This window comes from Lolium perenne, chromosome 4 (genome assembly GCF_019359855.2).
Source record: "Lolium perenne isolate Kyuss_39 chromosome 4, Kyuss_2.0, whole genome shotgun sequence".
Taxonomy (NCBI): domain Eukaryota; kingdom Viridiplantae; phylum Streptophyta; class Magnoliopsida; order Poales; family Poaceae; genus Lolium; species Lolium perenne.
The window spans coordinates 136,472,061-136,487,506 of NC_067247.2; the positions used below are offsets into that span (position 1 = coordinate 136,472,061).

General features: G+C 46.1%; 2 long non-coding RNA genes and 1 pseudogene across 2 annotated transcripts; 1 reads left to right on the forward strand and 2 right to left on the reverse strand.

The window, feature by feature from the left end:
* Nucleotides 1-2,442: 2,442 nt before the first annotated feature.
* Nucleotides 2,443-3,100, reverse strand: LOC139830920 (uncharacterized). Its single transcript, XR_011744437.1, has 3 exons — nt 3,026-3,100; nt 2,841-2,945; nt 2,443-2,739 (listed from the first exon to the last, which is right to left on the reverse strand). It is a non-coding gene; the product is annotated as an uncharacterized lncRNA (long non-coding RNA).
* A 92-nt stretch (nt 3,101-3,192) lies between these two features.
* Nucleotides 3,193-4,090, reverse strand: LOC139830921 (uncharacterized). The gene is made up of 3 exons (XR_011744438.1): nt 3,655-4,090; nt 3,397-3,576; nt 3,193-3,294 (listed from the first exon to the last, which is right to left on the reverse strand). It is a non-coding gene; the product is annotated as an uncharacterized lncRNA (long non-coding RNA).
* A 2,417-nt stretch (nt 4,091-6,507) lies between these two features.
* LOC127347218 (cationic peroxidase SPC4-like) lies at nt 6,508-7,572 on the forward strand (annotated as a pseudogene).
* The last annotated feature ends 7,874 nt before the right edge of the window (nt 7,573-15,446 follow it).

Below are 15,446 nucleotides of genomic sequence, written 5' to 3' on the forward strand. Positions count from 1 at the left end.
TTTTTCATAACTGCATGCGCGGACACCCAGGTTCCATTTGTCATTTGCGCAGATCTTATTTATTATGTTCGTAGAAGGAGCTTGTTTTCGTAAGCTTAATCAACATGCGGTATTTTTGTGGATGCCGCATGATACGCGTAAATACCAAATGGGTTACAGTATAATCTTTCAAAAAGAATTCCGGCTGGTGCAGGCAATTTAGCGAATTACTGGTCAATAAGGACGTAGTCTGCAGTATAGCAGAAACAATCTCGTGAGCTAATGGTTGCGGCCCGCAGTTGACCGGGCATCGAGCAAGTTGGTCTTGTGTTCGAATACTCCAGGCGTTGGGCGCACATATATTTTGTTTTTCTTCCTCACCTGACAGATGGGACCCACATTCGGTAGGCCAGATGAGTATGAAAAATTTGTAGGGGCTATTTTGCGAAAAGACAGAAGCAACGTGTCGTTATTACGATCAATTGGGACTACTTTTGCACACAAGGACAGCTACTGGGACTACCTCACCCCATTTTGCAACTATTAGGACTAAACTGCACCTAGAGTACAACTATTAGGACTAGCGGTGTATTTAGCTCTTACTAATATATGTTACTCTCTATTATGTTTAGAAACTCAATTCGGCTCCTGGGTGCGTATGATCCCTCTACCGTAAAAACATATTTCCAAGTGTTAAAAAAAATTGACAAATTTTTTTACATGTACATCTTCATAATATATGTGTATTCGTCAAGTTTCACGAAAAAATGATATTTTTTGTAGTCTAAAGGAAAAAGAGAAAATTTATCTTGGGACAAGTCTTTGTTTCCGCACAGAATTTTGTCTTTTTTACACACGCCACATGACATATCGATTTTTCATGAAACGACTTTGTGAGCGCGTAGCACATGAAGATGTACGTGCAAAATTTTTGTTTCAATTTTTTTGACATTTTAAAATGTGTCTAAAATGTATTTCAAAATAAAGGGAGCATATGCTCCCATGTGCCAAAACATCACTCCCATGTACTATTAGTTGAAAGTAAGCACACGCGAGATATTCTTGCTTGATATATGTATGTCAATTGCGGGAAGGAGAAGCAGAAGTGAAAGGACCAAACTACTCTATCAAGGAAAAACAAGAAGGATAATAGTGTAAAATTGCTTGTTTGAAGTATCTTTAAAATCACCTTTTATACTAGAAGTTGTATTTTTGGTATAGTGCCCAGAGCGAGTATACCGCATGTTGGTTGAAAGATATGACGTACACCGTAGATTTTTTTTCAGAAATACCGAAATGAAGGCAATAGTATTTTCTTCAACTAAAAGAGGCGGCAAATGGTGGAGCACTTTTTTTATTCGCTACAGAAAAAATGGTAGTATTTTTCTCTGGATGAAAGTGGCAACGGACGATGGAGTAAGTATGTTTATCTAGATGAAAGAGGCAGCGGGTGATGGAGTAGGTATACCTTTCAAAGATATTGTAGAAGAAGGTAATAGTATTCTTCCTAGGCAAAAAAAGCGACAACCGGTGGAGTAAATTTTTTTAATAGTATAATCCGGCTGAAAGAGGCACGGGTGATGACGTGAGTATATCTTTCTAAAGGTACCTTAGAAGAAGCTAATAGTATTCTTTCCTAGGTGAAAGAGGTGACGGACGGTGAAGTAAGTATATTTTTTTAAATGGTTCTGTAAAAGAACACGACATTAGTTTCCCCGATGAAAAGAGGTGGCAAATATTGGATTTTTTCGAAATTATCACCGAAGAATTATTCACTGGCGAAGAACTATTGATGGATAATTATTGTCCAGAACTATGGTTGAGATTGAAATGTTGAGAAAGTACCATCACAGAAATATGAGTCCTAAAAGAAATATTATTAGGTAGTTAACGATCTGTTTCATTGTTAACATCAGCAAACTACTGGTAATGTTCGAGATTTTTACCTGGAAATTGCTTTCGAAAAAAATTAGATAGTTACAATCTCGCGGAAATCTACTGCAGAATAGTTAACGCGATAAACTAGTATTATCACTGAAACATTATGCTGCGGTAAAAATTTACTGGCGGGTGATTGAACTATTCACTAGTAGAAAATCTCTCATCGGTACCGGTTCCAGAGGGGCTTTAGTACCGGTTGAGCAACCGGTATTAATTATCCGGCACTAAAGGCCCCCCCCCCTTTCGTACCGGTTGCTTACGAACCGGTATAAAAGGCCCTGCACGTGGGCCACCAGGAGAGCTCAGGGCCAAGGAGCTTTGGTACCGGTTGGTAATACGAACCGGTACCAAAGGTTCCCACCCGCGGCAGGGAATTTGCCCAAATCTCTGCCGCGGCAGAGAATTGGTTTTTTAGGGTTTTTGGAGGGGTTTAGGGATATCAGTTTGTTTCATATCGCGTCGATGCACCAGAAACGCGTTTGGGTTTAGGTAGTACATGAAGATCAAGATGATGCATAGCAAGTTGGTGCATATAATATAACACACATGTTATTGCATAAGATCGCAAATTAAGTAGCACTATGCATGAAGATCGATCTTCATGCATAGTGGTACTCTCCGAGGCGTACTCTATATATGTCTATTACATGTAGCATAGTGGTACTCTTCGAGTCAACTATATATGTAACATGTACATCTTCATTCATAGTGGTACTCTGCGAGTGGTGGTATGACGTCCCGAAGGAAAAATCCCGCCAATTCCTCGCCTATTGCTATGAAGCGGTCATCGATTGAGAGCTTGTTCCGCTTTCTTGCCAACTATAAAAGAATAAGATACAAATGAATACATGAAACAACTATTATTGAAACTCAGCACAACTTATGATAACAAAACAAATTTGTGAAGATTGTTTTTGTACCTCTTTATTTCTTTCATTATTCGTTCTCTCGCTGACAATTCTGCGGATGCACTCGCAAACGAAGAATCCACAGAGATCGGTCCCCGGAGGTTGTTGCGGGCATTTCTTTACAAGAATATAATTCAATCAAACAATAGTCAAGTATGATAATTAAAAGGTGTGTGGACCTAGGTAGTACTACTTACTTTCGCACGCCATCGCAGCTTCGGTGTCCATTCACGGGACGTATCTTCCTTGATGAAAGTTTGCCATACGCTGCTCGACAAAAGAAAATGCATAAAAGAGTCATCAATTAGTTCAAAGCAGGAAATTAACGAAACAAACCGATAAGAATTAAAATTACCTTCGGAGCATTAAAAAACAAGACACGTATAGTTCCGATTTTTTGCTTAGTGAGTCCAAGACTTCAACTTCTCCAATTTCCAAATTGATGACGAGAAGAATAAAGTGAAACCTACGCACGTTTCAATATGTAGTGTCATATATATAAGTCATTAGTTAAAATTTTGACATACGGTGAGCAAAATATAATGTGTTATAAGACAGTAAGACTCACTCGAAGTTGTAAGGCCAAAGTATTAGCTTTTTGTCACGTTGTCGCTTCAAAAACCTTAGCAAAGTCTGCGGTGTATCCTTGTTATAGAGGGGATTCTCTATGGTTTTAACATGCATTGTGTACGGGTCAATGAACCCAATGTCTGTGATATCGTCCCTTTTGCATTCGAGCATCTTCGATCTACATAATATAGCGCACAAAAGATTATAATCTGCAGACAATGAACGACTTCTCAAATTAAATAAATAAATCACTTACAGACAATAGCAACTGATGATTGATTTGTCGAGGGCCCGGAGATTGTATAACTGAAAGAGTTCGGCGAAGTCAACGTTCACACAGTACTCCTGGAAGTAGTGCTCTTCCCTAACTCGCATCATGATAGTCTCGATCCCTTCCTTTGAGGCCTTAAGGTACCACGAATGCAAGTTACGCATACATGTTGGTACCTTCCTGAGATTCTCGACCAAATCTTTCCCTTGAACAAACTGATATGCTCGTTCAGCGAAGGCGTAATCAGTTGCGTCTTGTCGAGAACTTTGAACGGTCTTCCCGTCAAACACCTTGAGAGGGGCGACCGATTGAACGGGTTGTTGTCCGAGCTGGTAGACACTGTGTATCCCTTTTATCTCCCTGATACCCGATTGAACGGGTTTTGTCACCTCGATCATCTTGTCATACGACCTTTCAATAGAACGCGCATAGTCAGATGGCGGCGATGGTACAGGGTCATATAGATTGTCAATGGTACGCACAACTTTCACCGGATCTAGTGTCTTCTCGAAAGGTATCTCTGGCACTTTCGGTGCAAACCATTTCTTCAACTCGGCCTGAACGGCCTCGCGTTTTCCTCTGGAGTTTTTTCCCAAGGTAACTTCTCGGTAGGCGGCGGTTGTTTCTCCTTTCTAGCTTTCTTCCTAGGCGGCGTACCGTTCCGCTTAAGCAACGGACGCTGTCTTACGTCGCGGAGGATCTCGAGATGGTGGACTCACGCTGGGGTCCCTCTCGGTAGGTGTGGACTTGGCTGCTCACCAGGACTGCCACCAGGAGGAGTCGATGGCATTTGCTGCTCATGTGTAGGAGTCGGTGGCCTTTGCAAAAGGACGACGTACTTCTTCGGCCATAGGGCGAAACCGTGCTTGACATCGGCCAGTGTCCTCTCATCTTCACCTCTAGGAATATCAAGCTCCACTTTTTCAAAACCCGAAACAACTTCATCCACCCCGACACGAACACAACCAGGTGGAATGGGCATATGATGGTGCATTGCTCCATCTTCACTTGGGTACACATAGCCGACCGCCACCTTAACAGACGCGGTCCTGATTAACATATGTAGCTCGCAATCTGTCTTCTCCGTGACATAATCCACGGGGTAGCTTCCTCCACATCCGTCAAGATGCGAGGAACCGACACTGCTTCTTCGCTGAGATGGGGCAGCATCGGCTTGTGGATCCTGTAGAAAGCTTGCGGCTGATCGGGTGCCCTCTCGATTTCTCTCAAGAGCCTCCACCCTAGTTAACAATTCCGTTACAATGTCGGCGTCCTTCTTCTTCTTTCGCGAATGGCTTCTATAAGTGTCGGCGCTGTCCGGCCACGCTTCCTTCATGGTGAGACACTGGGCGAGCTCGTACCCGTCCAACATGTTCGGGGTTCCCCAGAGCGAGTGTCAGCTCGTCATTCTCTCGATCGGGAATGTACTCTCCCTTTCTGACCTTTTCAATTGCATCTATAAGCTTCGGTACAATTGCCTCAATTTTTTCCTTCCATTTTCCCTTCGCAACGATCAGCCCTGTCTTTGGGTCCAACCCTGCCCCATGAGCGAACAACCAGAACTTGGACCGTTCGGGCCAGTCCCATGTCTGTGGAGTGATTCCATGATCAATCAGTTTATTCTCAAACGCTGTCCACTTCGGAATGGCACTCTTGTAGCCACCTGACCCCAAATGATGCGGAAGTTTCTTCTTTGCAGCATTTTCGGTATTTTTCTTCGATCGGGACACAAAAGTAGACGATTTCTTATAATCCTTAAATGCGGCCCAGTGATCTTTTATCTTCACTAGATTATCATCGAATACTGGATCTTCATTCTTATATTTGTCCCATAAATTTTTCTTGAAGCTCTGGAATTGTATGGCCATCTTCTTCAATGTCCATTCCTTGACTTTATTCTTCTAGCCTTCCGTCATGTCTTCCGGTAGGCTGAACTTTGTCAGTAGCGTGTCCCAAACAAATTTTTTCATCGTGTCGTTGACATAACTAGCACAACTCTCCGGGTTCTTCGGCTTATGCCACTCTTGAATGCTGATCGGTAACTCCGGATTGACTTGTAAATTTGCGGCAAAACTCCTTGGGCTGCACTGGTTCACCATTATCCTTGAATGCCGTGAGGGCTAACCTGCCCTCGCCCTTTAGCACCCGCGTCGGGCCTCGTTTTGTTCTAACAGACTTGCTCGATGATCCAGAAGGCTAAAAGAAAAAATTATTCGTTAATAAGTGCAATACAAATAAATGAATGCATCTAGGGATGAACACAGACTAATTGATACATAGATATACACCTCGTCGGAGTTTGTGATGGACACTTCATTGTCTTTTCTAACTTGTTCAGACTCAAGTCCCTCGCCAAAATCATTCAGAAAGTCTTGGTACTCGTTGTCATCTCCATCGCCGGGTTCCGGACCACGGGCACTCTCATAGATCAATCTCTGCACCGCTTCTTCCCCCTCCTCATCTCAGACGAAGGTGCCATCCTCCATACCTCAATGTCACTGCAAAATGAAGAAAGCAATTAATAACATAATCATGTGAAATACAAACACATATGCCCTCCTTTTGAAATGAATATGCCAAACAAAAACACAAGCATGCCCTTAAGAAATCTTGCAGTTCATTTGCAGAGACAAAATCAACTTCGAAATTCACTGCTCAAATAATGTAGAATGGATGCGTTTTGGCAATATATGAACATTATGGGCGGCGCCGTGGTGCGGGACGCGCCCGCGGGCGTCGTCGCCGACAAGGGCGAGCGCGCGCGGTTCCGCTCCGACGCGCTCTGCTTAGTCACAGAGCCAGGTTAGAGTGAGACACACGGAGAGCATAGCAGTAGTGATGGCTCCCACTCCTCTGCTCGCTGCAGCAGCACTGATGGCGGTGGCGGTGGCGAGCTGGTCACTTGCTGCGGCGGAGCAAGAGGGTGCCGGCAACCTGAGGCAGCCGCCGGTGGCGCAGGGCCTGTCGTTCGACTTCTACAGACGGAGCTGTACGAGAGCGGAGACCATCGTGCGGGACTACGTCAAGGACACTGTCCGCAAGGACGTCGGCATCGCCGCCGGACTACTCCGCCTCCACTTCCACGACTGCTTCGTGCAGGGCTGCGATGCCTCGGTCCTCCTCGACGGGGTCAGCCACCGGTCCCGGCGAGCAGCAGGCGCCGCCGAACCTCACGCTGCGCCCGTCCGCCTTCGCCGCCATCAACGCCATCCGCGACCGCCTCGAGCGGGAGTGCCGGGGCGCCGTCGTCTCCTGCTCCGACATCCTCGCGCTCGCCGCGCGCGACTCCGTGGTCTCCACCGGCGGGCCCTCCTACCGCGTGCCGCTCGGCCGCCGCGACAGCCCGCGCTTCGCCACCGTGCAAGACGTGCTCTCCGGCCTCCCCGCGCCCACCGCCACCGTGCCGTCCCTCCTCGCCGTGCTCCGCAACATCAACCTCGACGCCACCGACCTCGTCGCGCTCTCGGACATCCACCGCCTGCATGCTCGTCGCCGAGCTCTTCCGCCGCATTTCCTCGAACACCTAGCGCGCGTGCGTGAGGAGGCGGCGGCGACCGCGGCGCGGCAGCGACGCGCGCGCGGGCTCCTCCCGGCGAGGCGCGCGGCGGCCAGGGAGGCGAGGCGAGGGAGGCGAGGCGAGGGAGGGAGGAGGGTGTGCTCACCTCGGTGAGGGCGACGGCGGCGAGGGAGAGGTGGAGCGGCGCGGGCGACGCGGCGACGGCGGCGGTGGCTTCGGTGAGGGTGACGGCGGCGGCTACAGCGAGGGCGACGGCGACGGCGATGGCGACGGCGGCCGCTACGGCGACGGCGATGACGGAGTCGGCGTCGGCGACGGGGAGCGGCGTCTGCGAGGTCTCTGGCGCGAAAGAAGAAGAAATTTGGGGGAAAATTGCCCCGCGCTAAGTCCTAAACAGGGGGATCGACCTTTGGTACCGGTTGGTGCCCGAAAGACCTTTCGTACCGGTTGGTGGCACCAACCGGTACCAAATGTTTTTTTTTGTTTTTCTTTTTATGTTATCTTTTCTTTTGCTGTTTCTTTTCTATTTATTTTTTTCTTTTCTGTTTCTTTTTTACTTTTCTGTTTCTTTTTACTTTTCTGTTTCTGTTTCTTTTATTTTCTATTCCTTTTCTTTTTATTATTTTCTATTGCTTTTATATTTTTTTTCTATTTCTTTTCTTTCCTTTTCTTTTCTATTTCTTTTTTTCTTTTCTGTTCTTTTTTACTTTTCTGTTTCTTTTTACTTTTCTGTTTCTTTTTCTTTTATTTTCTATTTTTTTATTTTTATTATTTTCTATTGCTTTTCTTTTTCTTTTCTATTTCTTTTCTTTCCTTTTCTTTTCTATTTCTTTTTTCTTTTCTGTTTCTTTTTTACTTTTCTGTTTCTTTTTCTTTTATTTTCTATTTTTTTCTTTTTATTATTTTCTATTGCTTTTCTTTTTCTTTTCTATTTCTTTTCTTTTCTTTCCTTTTCTTTTCTATTTCTTTTTTCTTTTCTGTTTCTTTTTTACTTTTCTGTTTCTTCTTACTTTTCTGTTTCTGTTTCTTTTATTTTCTATTTCTTTAATCCCGCCACGACGCCGTCCGCGCGGGAAACTTTCCCGCCACGTACGACGGAAAAAGGCGGGAAAGAAAGGGCGGGAATAAAATTTTATTACGATTGAACTCGAATTAAAAGTACATAGCTTAACTGAAAATTAAAGATACATGGCCAAATTCTACTGTTGGAGTCATTCAGTCATACTCGTGCCTAGCCCTGTAGTAGTCGCCACTGTAGTCGTCGTAGTCGCCGTCATCATCGTCGCTGGCATCGGGGTCGCGGTACTCGAACGTCGGCGGGTGAGCACGCGTGGGCTGGGACTGAGGGTAGCGCAGGCGGGGGCCACGGTAGGCCATGACGCCCTGGAGAGTCCGGCCGCGCCACCACAGCCGCCGGCCGGCCTCGTTGAAGTTCGAAGGAGGCGGACCGCCCTCCTCATGCCTGGAAAGCGCCCTCTCACGCCGATTGATGAAGAAGCTTTCCCAAGTCGGGCTGTAGTCGGGATGCCACTGGGGATTCCTCCGCTGCTCTGGCGTGAGCTCAAAGTAGTAGTGGTTCGTGATGGCCATCTCGCGCGCCACACCTAGAGGGACTGGAGGGACCGGTACGCCTCCGACGCTTAGCAACCAGCCGGTCGGGACGCGGTTGCCCGGCGGGCAGGGGTAGTTCGAGGCGCAAAGCGCCTCCGCCTCCCGGGGGGTTAGAGATGCGATGGAAGCCATGGGAGAGAATGATGAGGTTTGCAGATATGAGTCTAGATGTGATATGTAAATGGTGGCCAAGCCTACATATATATAGTGAAAAAATGGCGGGAAGACAAAGGCGGGAACCGGTGGAAAGCGTGGGAAGAAAATAGGCGGGAAGACAGAGGCAAACCTTTAGTACCGGTTGGTGGGTGCAACCGGTACTAAAGCTGTCGGCAGGATAAGGACGCCCTGCTCGATGAGATAAAGTATGTAGCGCACGACGCCCTGTCGGTGGGATAAGGACGCGTGGGTAACCTTTAGTACCGGTTGGTGGGTGCAACCGGTACTAAAGCTGTCGGTAGGATAAGGACGCCCTGCTCGATGAGATAAAGTATGCAGCGCACGACGCCCTGTCGGTGGGATAAGGACGCGTGGGTAACCTTTAGTACCGGTTGGTGGGTGCAACCGGTACTAAAGCTGTCGGCAGGATAAGGACGCCCTGCTCGATGAGATAAAGTATGTAGCGCACGACGCCCTGTCGGTGGGATAAGGACGCGTGGGTAACCTTTAGTACCGGTTGGTGGGTGCAACCGGTACTAAAGCTGTCGGCAGGATAAGGACGCTCTGCCTATAAAAGGAGCATCGACACACCATGGGAAGCAGCTCAACAAGCCAACATGGATGGAGAGTTTCATCACCATGGATGGAGGAAAGGGTTGGGAAATCTCCCGTGGCGGAACTTGTCGATGATGCCCTTGGTGCACACGCCCTATGGCATCTTCGGAAGTTCCGCCTCGGAAAAATTTCCCTGCAAGCCCGTGGAAGACTCCATCTCCTCTAACAATATTGGGGAAAGGGTTGGGAAATCTCCCGTGGCGAAACTTGTCGAAGATGCCCTTGGTGCACACGCCATATGGCATCTTCGGAAGTTCCGCCTCGGAATTTTTTTTCCTGCAAGCCCGTGGAAGACTCCATCTCCTCTAACAATGTTGCGGAAAGGGTTGGGAAATCTCCCGTGGCGGAACTTCTCGAATATGCCCTTGGTGCACATGCCCTATATATGGCATATTCGGAAGTTCCGCCTCGGAAAATTTTTCCTGCAAGCCCGTGACTTAACTAGTAAAACAAGCCAACCATCTCCATTGTTAATATCTTACATACAGTAACATCATTACACAAAAGTGATTTCCATATTGAGATACACAAGTTATGATCCCTATATGTAGCTAGCTAGTCTTCTGAGTTTTCTTCGCCCGTTTCCCTTTCTTCTTACTGCGACGCAACCATGGACAATCTTCATTGTTTAAGATGATGCTTGGGTCAATTTTTACCTTGAAGGGTGGAATATCATCAAACTTATTATAATCTTCTGACATGTCTGTCTTGTCCTCTACTCCCACGATGTTTATTTTTCCTGAAAGAACTATGTGCCGCTTTGGCTCATCGTATGATGTGTCCTCTTGCCTTTCTTTTCTTTTTTTCGGTTTGCTAGACATATCCTTCACATAAAAAACCTGAGCCACTTCACTGGCTAGGATGAATGGTTCGGTGTCGTACCCTAGATTCTTGAAATCCACTGTAGTCATTCCGTCGCGGGTCTACACATGCACCGTCTTTCAGGTTGAACCATTTACACCGGAACAAAGGGACCTTGAAATTAGGTCCATAGTCAAGTTCCCATATCTCCTCTATGTACCCATAATATGTGACCTTGTTCCCATTGCCATCTTCTGCATCAAAGCGGACACCACTGTTTTGGTTGGTGCTCTTTTTGTCTTGGGCGAAAGTGTAAAATGTGTTCCCATTAATCTCGTACCCTTGAAAAGTCGATATAGTAGAAGATGGTTGCTTGGCCAACAAGTACAGCTGCTCGTCATCGGTGACATTCATGAGACGTGTTTGCAACCAACCGCCGAAAGTCTTCATGTGTTCTCCATCAATCCAATCTTCACGTTGCTCCGGGTATTTAGAGCGTAAGATCTCCTTGTGTTCCTCTTTGTACGGAGCCACCAAGATGGAATTATGTAGAACTGTGTAGTGTGTTTGAGTGAAAGAATGTCCGTCCATACACGTTGCTGATTTCTTTCCTAGCGTGCCTTTTCCACGCAGTCTCCCCTCATAGCGCGATTCAGGAACACCGACCGGCTTAAGGTCAGGAATAAATTCAACACAAAACTCAATGACCTCCTCTGTTCCATAGCCCTTGGAGATGCTTCCTTCTGGCCTAGGACGGTTATGAACGTACTTCTTTAAGACTCCCATGAATCTCTCAAAGGGGAACATGTTGTGTAGAAATACAGGACCGAGAACGCCAATCTCTTCGACCAGGTGAACTAGGAGATGTGTCATAATATTGAAGAAGGATGGTGGGAACACCAACTCAAAGCTGACTAGACATTGGACCACATCCTTACATGGGAATTTTGTAGAGTAAGTGGATTGATCACCTTCTGAGAAATTGCATTGAGGAACGCACATAGCTTCACAATGGGTACTCGAACATTTTCCGGCAGAAGCCCCCTCAATGCAACCGGAAGTAATTGTGTCATAATCACGTGGCAGTCATGAGACTTTAGGTTTTGAAACTTTTTCTCCGACATATTTATTATTCCCTTTATATTCGACGAGAAGCCAGACGGGACCTTGATGCTACTCAGGACTTCAAAAAAGATCTCCTTCTCCTCTTTGGTAAGAGCATAGCTGGCAGGACCTTGATACTTCTCTGGATTCAGGTTGTTTCCTTCGTGGATACTTTGCTGGTCCTGCCGTGCATCCGGTGTATCTTTTGTCTTCCCATACACGCCCAAGAAGTTTAGCAGGTTCACGCAAAGATTTTTCGTCACGTGCATCACGTCGATTGCAGAGTGAACCTCTAAGAATTTCCAGTAGGGTAGCTCCCAAAATATCGACTTCTTCTTCCACATGGGTACGTGTCCGTCAACATCATGCGGAACAGATTGTCCGCCGGGACCCTTTCCAAAGATCACTTTTAAATCCTTGACCATATCATATATAACTTCCCCATTAGGGCGGGTAGGCTTCGTTCGGTTATCTGCCTCACCTCCGAAATGCTTTCCTCTCTTTCTTACATGATGTTGTTTTGGAAGAAATCGACGATGCCCTAGGTACACATTCTTGTTTCCCAAATAATTACTATCAGTCTCACCTAAACAGTGTGTGCATGCATTGTATCCCTTGTTTGACTGCCCTGAAATGTTACCAAGAGCAGGCCAATCATTGATGGTTACAAATAACAACGCTCGTAGGTTAAATTCCTTTTGTTCGTGCTCATCCCACACAGGTACACCTTCGTCACGCCACAACTCTAAAAGTTCTTCAACCAATGGCCTCAGGTACACATCAATGTCGTTGCCGGGTTGCTTCGGGCCCTGGATGAGCACTGGCATCATAATGAACTTCCGCTTCATGCACAACCAAGGAGGAAGGTTATAGATACATAGAGTCACTGGCCAGGTGCTATGATTGGAGCTCTGCTCCCCGAAAGGATTAAAGCCATCTGTACTTAGACCAAATCTTAAGTTCCTTGTGTCATCTGAAAATGACTTGAACTCTCTCTCGATTTTTCTCCACTGCGACCCGTCAGCGGGGTGTCTCAGCATCACATCTTTCTTACGGTCCTCTTTGTGCCATCGCAACAACTTGGCATGCTCTTTGTTCTGGAACAAACGTTTCAACCGTGGTATTATAGGAGCATACCACATCACCTTCGCAGGAACCCTCTTCACGGGGGTGGACTCACCCTCAACATCGCCAGGGTCATCTCGCCTGATCTTATACCTCAATGCACTACATACCGGGCATGCATTCAAATTCTCGTACTCCCCGCGGTAGAGGATGCAGTCATTGATGCATGCATGTATCTTCTGCACCTCTAATCCTAGAGGGCAGAAAACCTTCTTTGCTTCGTACGTGCTAGAGGGCAACACGTTCTCCCCTAGAAGCATCTTCTTTATTATTTTCAGCAACTTTTCAAATCCCTTGTCAGAAGTACCATTCTCTGCCTTCCACTGCAGCAATTCCAGCGTGGTACCCAGCTTTTTCTGACCATTTTCGCAATTTGGGTACAACAGTTTGTTGTGATCCTCTAACATTTTCTCCAACTTCAACCTCTCCTTTTCATTTCCGCAGTTCATCTTCGCATCAAGAATGGCCCGACCCAAATCGTCATCCGGGTCATCAAAAATCGGCTCATCGAAAATGGGCTCTTCTTCAGCTTCGTCTTCCCCCATTCTACTACCACCGTCTTCAGTGAATAAGGGATAGTTGTCACTATCCTCTTCTTCTCCGTTGTCTTCCAATATAACCCCTCTTTCTCCGTGCTTGGTCCAACAATTATAGCTGGGCATGAAACCATTCTCCAGCAGGTGGACGTGAAGGGTCTTCGAGGTAGAGTAATCCTTCATATTCTTACAGGAACTACATGGACAATACATGAAACCATTCGACCGCATGTTTGCCTCAGCCACGTTGAGAAAATAATGCATGCCAGTAATGAACTCGGGATGGCACCGGTCACCGTACATCCATTGTCGACTCATCTGCATTTTATATGTATATCAAAAATCATTAAAATCACAACAACATGGATATATGAGTGACCAACTTAATTAATATTCAAGTTCATCACATAAAACTAATTGTTTTTTATAAAAGAAGAGGGGCTCACCGAGGTGGTACCGTGCCGGCTAGGGGACGATGCTGGCGATCGACAGCGGTAAGGACGGGGATGATACTAATTAAAACCTACAAAACATACCATAATTTCAGCTCAAATTGCATATAAAAAAATAAAATCACTAACTTAGGCATTTCATCGAACACCTTGCTTGCACTACAAAAATAGTACGAGTTAAAACTACCAAAGAACTGAGCTAAATTAGGAACGCCGGAAGGAAGGATGATATTGCTAACCCTTGGATAGATGTATGCCGTTAATCTTGTTAAAATGGTGGAGAAAAATAAAGATTATTGGAGTGTGAGAGGTGGAGAAAAATTTAGAGTGTGAGGAAGAAGAGAAAAATGAGAGCCAGGGGGCTCGGGAAGGGATCTGGGCGATTTGATATAGCTGGGTACCCTTTGGTACCGGTTCGTGTTACGAACCGGTACCAAAGGTCCAGCCCGGGCCCCACCACGCGTCTGAATTTTGGCCGAAGACCTTTCGTACCGGTTCCTAACACGAACCGGTACGAAAGGAACCGGTACCAATGGCTTAGATGGATGAGAGGTTTTCTACTAGTGATTGTTTAATGCGCAAATTTAAAGAAAAAAAGGCTGAGAGTTCAGCAAATCCATTCAACTTTTATATAGGTAATTCTAATAGGGGTATTCTCAAGCTAGTGGAGCAAGTAACTAAGTATCGTTAGGCGTTAAATAAGGTCAACCATATGCCGGCTGTCAGCGGTTCTTCAACCATACTATAAGCAGGTGCATACTATATCCGGAGTGTCTTGATGACCAAGGAATCTTCTATATCCATACGCTTGCACAGAAGCCACCATAAGCCATTGTTATTGTCGTGGGAGTGATACTCCAACACGCTTCTCTCAAGCAAGAGCAGAGAGGCACGTCACAATGCATTCCACCGATCAGCCGACGCGGTGCTTAATTAGATTCCATGCCAAGATTAAAGAAATTCTTGCTCTCTAAATAACTAAGCTACCGTTTGGTGTTAGCGTGGCCTAGCTATCATCGGCTCTTCTTTGTCGTTCCCGTCGTTGTGGGCGGTGGGAGGAGGACGTAGCCAAGAAGCAAGGGAGGCACGAGCCTCTCGCATGTGTTACACATACACGCCACGTTGCTGCCGATTCTCTATCCGACGGTGCAGTACAGTGCTATATTTGTTTCTACCGACTCGACTTCGTGGCATGGGTTTCCACACTCAATAATAACAATTAATAAGGGCCATACCTTTCTTGAATCTGGAGAATTTGGCCCTGCCCAAGCCGTGCGGGCAAATGAACCCTTTAATTTATGTTCTGTTTGGCTGCTAATAATTTATGGATTGTCCACTAGTTCGGTTGCCAACAGTTTTTCCTCTACATCACAGTGTCACTAGTTTGGTTGCAAACAATTTTTTCTATGCATTTGCCTGAAATTTTCGTTACGACTAACTAATTGCCAGTTGTTTGGTTAGATGCAGTTGCCATGACAGGGTTACCTCTTAAGCTATATGATAAGTTTACACAACATAGAATGGGTTTTAGACAATTACAACTCAAAACTAACTTATGTAGCACATAATCTAATAGCAAATCTAACAGTTGTAAGCTATCAAAGCTAACAGACCTAAGCTACCTTATGCTAACACATTTGACCTATCAAAGCTATGGGTTCATTGTTACTCACAACGCTCTGACCGGCGGACAAGGAATACGACATCTCGGAGAAGTGGTCAAAGAAGACTTGCCGCAACGGAGCTCCATAAGCCGGAGTGGATGGCGCCGCTTACCTGATCGTTGGCGAAGAAGATTTCCTGGATGGAGAGCTCTAATGGGGAAAACTGGTGGCGCGGGATTTGACAGCGAGGTGGAGC